This window comes from Sinocyclocheilus anshuiensis, unplaced genomic scaffold, assembly GCF_001515605.1.
Source record: "Sinocyclocheilus anshuiensis isolate Anshui unplaced genomic scaffold, SAMN03320099.WGS_v1.1 scaffold1611, whole genome shotgun sequence".
Classification (NCBI taxonomy): domain Eukaryota; kingdom Metazoa; phylum Chordata; class Actinopteri; order Cypriniformes; family Cyprinidae; genus Sinocyclocheilus; species Sinocyclocheilus anshuiensis.
The window spans coordinates 7,505-15,338 of NW_015548275.1; the positions used below are offsets into that span (position 1 = coordinate 7,505).

The window sequence follows — 7,834 nt, forward strand, 5'->3', positions numbered from 1 at the left end:
CACCGACTCTGGGCGGGTCCCTGGTGTGAGGCCTTTTTAAGGTCTCGGAAGATTCACGCCTCTCAAGAGGGTCTTGTCCAATGAGAAAGACGGAAATCCCAAGTGGGAGTTTGGAAATACTGGGGAGTTTTATGACTCTTTGTTTGGAAGCATGGTAATTTGCATATGGAACTTGAATCAAAATTACTAAAGATTCTTAGAACACTAATATATTGCCTATGTACCAACATATAATATACACTCTCGTTTAGATCATCAGAAGACTAATTCATAGATACTAAACATGGTAGGATTACATATAGGTAAGATTACATGAACGAGTGGTTCTATCATAAGCCTTCATAAAACAGTATACAATATAAAAGACAATATACAAGGACAGTAACAATATACACAATGACCTGGAGGATATGTGTGTTCATTCACAGAAAGGTTTTTCTATTAATTAATTAGAGAAGAGTCCATTTTTATGGGCATTGTGTGTCTTTCCTAAGGGTAAATGAATTGTGAGTTTCTCTGCCCGCATTCCTTTGGGCAATAAAACCAGTGATATCAGCATTGGTTGCCATGGAATCAGAGGCCTGTTCTGCCTTTCTGAGGTGTTAAGACTCATTTCAGGGGAAGGGTCCATAGACCCTCATATGGCTTGTTAACTGAGGGGTGTTACAGAGTATTTGTTAAATATAACTAAAAAAATATATATTGTGTGTCTGATTGGTCCAGACGCTACAAATCTCTATTACAATTTAAAACCTGATGTCGAAACAACAATCGTTGGCAAACACAACACACAAAATCTGGCCCATTTATAACTAAATCAAAACCGTTGCATTACAAAATTAAACTGTTCTGCTTTTACTTTCATTTCTTGCCTTTTAATTTTCATACCTGCTTTAACTCGCTTCTTATACTCAGGGCTTCCATACTTTCTTGTACTAATAGCCTTTACATTCTGCCTGTGCAACTGATTTATCCTATATTTTCTTTTACTCATTTCTTTTACCTTCTCCTTATGCAACACATTTTCCTGATACTTCCTTTTGCTCATGGCCTTTTTCTTTTCCTTATACAACACATTTTCCTGATATTTAATGTTTTTTTGTAAGGACCATTTCCTTTTATAATACTTAGAAAAGCAATTATTATTACTATTTGCAGTCATCTCTACATGTTTTTTTTTTATTATTTTGAATTCTACACATGTACTGTGTCTCAGGCAAATTACCCACTTTGCACAAATTAAAGCAAACCTTCTTATAAACATCTTGGACACAAATTACGGGCTCAAAATGATTATTCTCACAATGTTTTAAGTAAATTCCATCACATCTCAGCATTGTCCTCATGCAACCATATTTGACCCATTTTCCACCATTACATATAAATAGATCCACTCCTAAAGCATTTTCTGTAACTTGAAATTCTATATCTGTAGCACAATAACCCACATATTTCATTTCTGACTTGGCAATATATTCTGATATTGAAGCATATTATTTTCCTACTAACTTCATGTATTCTTCACTGTGATTTTCCATATACTTGACCACAGCAAGTCTTAACTTCCGATGACTCTTTTCAGAACCACTAATCACTTGAGCTACTGCTCTAAAAAACTATTACCATCCTTAACAACTTTGTCTTACAAACATTGCCTAAAGTCCCATAAACAATGGATACTTGTATATATTCTCTTTCAAAATTCAAATTGAATTCATTGCATATTGTTTGTGCAACTTCAGTAGATACAGGACTATATTTGTATGTCATTTGACCTGCATTTTCCACAATTTCAACATCAGAATCACCCACAACTTCAACATCACAATCTACTATCATTCCTGCTGCACAGGTCTCATTTTGCACTGTTTTTAATATGTTGTGTTGTTGTTCAGTCCTAAACTGCATTTGCACTTCAAAATCCTGCTTCTGGTTTTCCAAAGCTAAAACATTATTGTCATTCTTAATGTGTGATCTAATATTGTACCCTGTAATATAAGATTCACTGGTTTTGCAATAGCCATAACAACTCTGTAATTCAGGCTCATAAACACAAACTACAGTTTCATAATGGTTTCCATTGCAGTTTTCTAAGTAGATACTCTGATCTGACAAACGCTTACTGTTGCAAGTGTATTTTAACCAACGGCCTTCAAAAAATGTAAATACATTGACTCCTAAATAATCCGCTGTTGCTTGCATTTCAACTTCCGTAGCCCAGATGTTAACATATCGCATTTTGGACTTATTGATGTACTCTGACATTGACGAATACTCTGTTCTCAAAATGTTTTGGTATTTTACACCATTTTTTTCCAACTGTTGCACTACAGCAACTCGTATTTTTCTATGATACTTTTGTGTGCCAGTCACAGCTTGAGAGATGGCTCAGAAAAAACAGTTGCCATCAGCCACTATACTGTCATTTTTACATGGAGCTCCTAATAAGCCAACACGTGTAAACAGTGGTACATTTGCCTTTTCAAAGTCCACATTTAAACGTGTGCACAAAGTTTGACAGACATTTTTACAAACAGGACTAAACATCATATTTTTATTTACTTCATCACTAACAAATTCTACATATGAATTATCTTTAATAACATCACATTTTTTTCATTTTCGAAGTACAATTCCTTACTGAAATCTTACGCTTGTTTCTTACATTACTATTTACTGGCAGATCTTTTGCAGAAGCCAAATCAAGCCCAATTTCAAAAGTCTTGTCAGAGTCTTTACTACCCTCTGTAAGAGTTAAACTCTTTGTATGTTCGGCTTTTTTAATTTTTGATGCATCTGGCTGTGAAAAAGAACCATTCTCCAAAGCCAAGTCATTGGTGGCAAAAGGCATGTTAGGGCTTTTACAACTCACAGTTGCTCTTTCACAAGACCTACTTACATGCTGAATTTGTAAAAGCCTTTGTGAATGGCCCAAACAAATGTCATCACTTGGTTTATATGTCATTGCTGAAATGATTAGCAATTGACTGGATTTCACAGTGACACAGATAACAGCTATTTCAAAAGGTTGCTCACTGAGCCCTGTAGATAAAAGGCAAATGTGATTGTACAAATCTTTAAGAGAAGAAAAATATACAACAACACTGCTTCCACTTTCATCAATCATGCCAAGAGCACTTCGTGCATGAGAGTCAACCAATGCATACTGTCCGTTTTGAGAGATGATTGCACACGTATTGCTACACACTGTCAAAAGACGTGTCATACTGTGCAAAAACCTTTTCCAGTCCAACTGATAGACTGCTGCAGGCACCACTCTCAATAAATTCACCTTCAACAACATTTACATCACCACTGACAAAGTCACTATATTGAAACAAAAAATTCTCTCCATCAACAACTGTCTCTTTTGGTAAATCATGAACACACAACAGATCGGACCGCTGGCTAATCCTATCGGTGTCTCGCAAAGCTGTGTACAACTCATCACCTAAAACTACAACTCTGTCAACATCTTTCGTCTGCCATGAAAAGACACTATGAACTTTATGTTTTGCTAGACTTACCAAAGCTATTGCCATACATTGAAGTCCTCCATATTTAAACTGGTCATTCCCCTGATGAAATTATCCTCTTATACTGTTTTTAAGTCTGACAGAAGTGCTTTTCTCAATGTTAGCTGAAACTTCAGTGCCACTTTTGCTACTTTCAAACCTGACAGAACTTTCCTCAACCTCAGCTGCAACTTCAGTGGCAACACTGTTACTTTTAAGCCTGAAACAACTGCTATCAAACTCAGCAGTACCTTCGATGTCAATATAATTCTCTGTAAACACTTTACCGCTCTGCAGCTCAGAATCTTCTTGACCCATCTTCACAGAAATGCTACTAATGGCATACCACTGTGCATCTAAAGACTTCCTTAGATTCCTGATATGAACCATCAGATCATTTAGGCACGTGTTAAAAATAGCCACAGATGTGCCAATAGCAGATGCCATCCCAAACACATCACGAGTGGCACAATCAACCACCACAAAATAATCTTTGTGATGAATGATGGCACTAACTGCGCTGTGAAGGTTTAGCAGACACATATTCTTGCAGCTTTTCATACATTACACTGTCCTCTTCTAAAGATCCAAAATCTCTGTACACTGGCAGACCAATTCTTGCCAAACACATTGTGCTGTTCAATCAACTTACACAACTCCTTTTTACGGTCTCTTTTCTGGCTTGCCTCACCTACAGGTGCATCTCAATAAATTAGAATGTCGTGGAAAAGTTCATTTATTTCAGTAATTCAACTCAAATTGTGTTCAGGTCTGGTGAGTTTGCTGGCCAGTCAAGCACACCAACTTTTCCACGACATTCTAATTTATTGAGATGCACCTGTACATATGTGGCTAGCTTACTCCCTTCCACACATATGTCATCAACATCGGTGTGTACCCATGTACATACAGGAGCAATGGAGACAAGACGCTGTGGTTAAACAATTAAAACTAATTTAGTACTATACTATACAGGGTCCTGCAAGTCATCTGTAGCAGAAAAAGACAAGACCCGCAAATCTGTGGCCACAGAACAACAGAATATGAACGCAATGTGCAAAGTCTCTCGTTAAGCGTTTTCCTCCTGTAGAAAAACATAAACACTTAGGGCTGTCAAATCACCACCACAGCTTCTTGTCTCCATTGGCAACATGCACGAATTTAGTTTCTTTTTTTCTTGTCTTCACCACCTGGCTACTGTTGTAAAATGTTGAGAGATTCAAACAGAAAGTAATCAATAAATAGAACAAAATAAAAAAGACTGCAAGTGACGTCAATTGCGGAAGCACAAGTGTCTGAGAGTGCAAGTCTGAGAGTGCAAGTCTGAGAGTGCAAGTGCAAGTCTGCAGCCAGACTCTTCTCGCTCGATATGATACTTTTACCTTACGTTCTGCCTTTGTTGTCTATTTTATTCAAATGCATCCAAATGCTATTTCGTTTGCGTGTTACTCATCTTGCTTTCTGACCTAATATTAAGGGCGATCTTTTCGCCGCACTGCTCGACCACACACACTCCATGCAGTGACTGTATGATAATGTGTAGCCATACTGTATTGTGACCATAGGATTGCGACGAATCAAGAGCGGCGGAGTAAAGTCATAACACGTGATCGCAAGCATATACACATCAGAGGATAATCATATTATTCTGTCTTATATTAATATACAAGAGTGAAAAGGGCTCTCAAACGGGAACAAGACTCACCGCTCACTGAAGGAGCCGGCTCGTATCCGACTCGCGAACGACACATCACCTGGATGGGCAGGACGATTACAAAGACTGAAAGCATGAGAACCGCCACTGAATGACTATGGAAAGAATTTACTATGTTTCAAAAGTGTACTGTTTTCATATAATCGCCTGATTAGAAGACTGTTTTCATCAAGTTAGAACAGCCCTTTATCTAGGCTACAAATAGGCCTACTTATTATTATGGTATTCCAATTATTTACCACAAACTGGTTCGTTCATAAATTGCTTCAACGATTCACTAGTTCATTTACGTAATCACACAATTAGCGTACTTCATGTATAGACAATTTTATTATGAAAACAACCATTAATTATATATTTTTTGTCTAAAGCAAAGTGACTAGTCTTAGTCAACTGACCTTTTTACACAAACCCTGAGAAACCATAAAGAAACATTTCGCCCCTATTTCAAGTAAACCGCTTGATTGATCAGCTCATTGATTCTCCACTGAACTGAACTGTTTCTTCAGTTCTTATTTTAACTAGATATTTGGCCACTCTTTATGATAAAAGTTGTTGCAATTACAGTCATTTCTTAATTTCTGGCAGGAGTTCAAAATCAGTAATCAATAATCATTGGTAATAGTATTACAAAGAAAAATTATTAGTCTATGTTACCTTTGCAAAGAAATCCATCTCTTATTTACAAAAGGCTATATGTTGGGTAAAAACTTTAACCCTATTTCTGTTCCTCCCATTATTTTCTAAAACACACACATACTCAAACTAAATAACCAATAACCACAAGAAACATAACCAATTAAAATTATCTTTATTTTCTAACTAAATCAAATTTACTTTATATGTTGATTAATTAATCCCCATTACCCTCATCCCCATTAATTATTAACAGTTTCACTCTCAGTAAAGGCTTCTTCACTGATCTTCACAGGGTCAGTCTGCTGACTTCCAGCTTCAGTCACATCTGCACACATATAGAAATACAAATTAATTATGACAGTACCTTTTGTTTCACACTAGATCATGCAATCAACATCAACTCATATATAACACCATGTCTACAATCTATACACCAAGTGCCCAAATGTTTAATAGTCAGTTGTATGAAGTCCTACATATTAAATGTTCACTTGCAATTTTCTATACTATACCCAGTAATATTCTTCTTAAACTGTGATGAAATAACATAACATGATTAACATTTCATATCTTACTTTGAAAACTAATAGTGTAACCTCAAAACTCACTGTTACTGTAGTATTTATACTGAGTCTGACCCACTGATCTATATAAATAACTGGATTGCTTATAATTTTCTTAACTGCAATCAGGCTGTAAAATCACCAGAAGTCACTAACAAGCTATATTACTATTCCTCACTGATAGAGGGCATCACTGACTGACAGCCAAAACCTTGACCCAAAAGGAACCAGTTTACAGCATATATGTATGTATGTATATATATATATATATATATATATATATATATATCACATTATCTCAATAGAATGAGTGTAAATACTTCAAAATTCCAATATGACAGTATGGCGGCTTAACTTTTTATGACAGTCAATCTGGTTCTCTATTATAGATCAGTGGTTTGAGCACTTAACTGTATTTCAGCCAACAAAAAGCACAGATTGCATTTACATAGTACAAAAATATTACACAATTACAACATGACAAAACAAAACTAAATGCTTACCATCACATGCACAGCTGAATGATGCCTGGACAACCTCCAGCTGCTGTAGAGCATTTTCCAATTTGATCTTCGTACCCTGGAGCTCTTTTTTTAAAAGAGCAACTTTTTGCTCTGCAGAACGCCTGACGGACCATCAGCTCCATGGCCCTTTTATTTACTCGCAAAGTCTGCGAATATACCTCCTGGCGAGGCATTGCAGTATCCAGGCATACATACTGCAAATACAAACAAATATGAAAACATGAACAATACATGAATAGACACTTTAGAAACATAACTATTTAAAGGGATAGTTCACCCAAAAGTTCAGGACAGTACCATGACACAAGCATGTGGCAGCAACAGTGCTGACCCAGATCCGGCGTGATGACGTTGAACACATGCGCCATGCCTTGTGCTTTGTGTTCAACGTCATCACGCCGGATCTGGGTCAGTGCCGGCGCCACCACATGCTTGCGTCACTTTGTCAATCATCTTGGTACTTTTCTGTACCTTGACTGTGGTAGTTCCCTTGCTGTCTATGGGAGGGTCAAAGAGCCCTCAGATTTCATCAAAAATATCTTAAATTGTGTTCCAAAGATAAAAGAAGGTCTTACGGGTTTGGAACAACACGAGGGTGAGTAATTAATTACAGAACTATCCCTTTAAAAATTACCAATATAACACCTCCAATAGTGATTGACAAATGAGTTGCAACTACACTGACTTAATTGTGACACAAAATCCTAAATAAATATCCTAATTTAGTGATATTTTAAAATAAATATAAATTAAACCCATTAAAGTTGGTAATATTTTTTCAAACATTATATAATACATTATATGGTACAGCTTTTTAAATATCTGAAAGTACACTCTTAATATCAGTCAGTCAAGCATTATAATATGATAATCAAGTAT

The 7,834-nt window shown here is 36.3% G+C and overlaps 1 long non-coding RNA gene and 2 pseudogenes across 1 annotated transcript in view; all 3 read right to left on the minus strand.

Moving 5' to 3' along the window:
• LOC107655763 (uncharacterized) overlaps positions 1-2,568 on the minus strand; it is a 4,738-nt pseudogene extending 2,170 nt beyond the window's left edge.
• A 37-nt stretch (positions 2,569-2,605) lies between these two features.
• On the minus strand, positions 2,606-4,058 carry LOC107655764 (uncharacterized; annotated as a pseudogene).
• Positions 4,059-5,997: 1,939 nt separating this feature from the next.
• The window catches only part of LOC107655769 (uncharacterized), a 3,179-nt gene continuing 1,342 nt past the window's right edge, over positions 5,998-7,834 (minus strand). The window contains exons 2-3 of the long non-coding RNA XR_001630489.1: positions 6,935-7,149; positions 5,998-6,193 (exon numbers count right to left, since the gene is read on the minus strand). This is a non-coding gene — a long non-coding RNA (uncharacterized LOC107655769). The remainder of the gene's footprint in view (positions 6,194-6,934; positions 7,150-7,834) is intronic.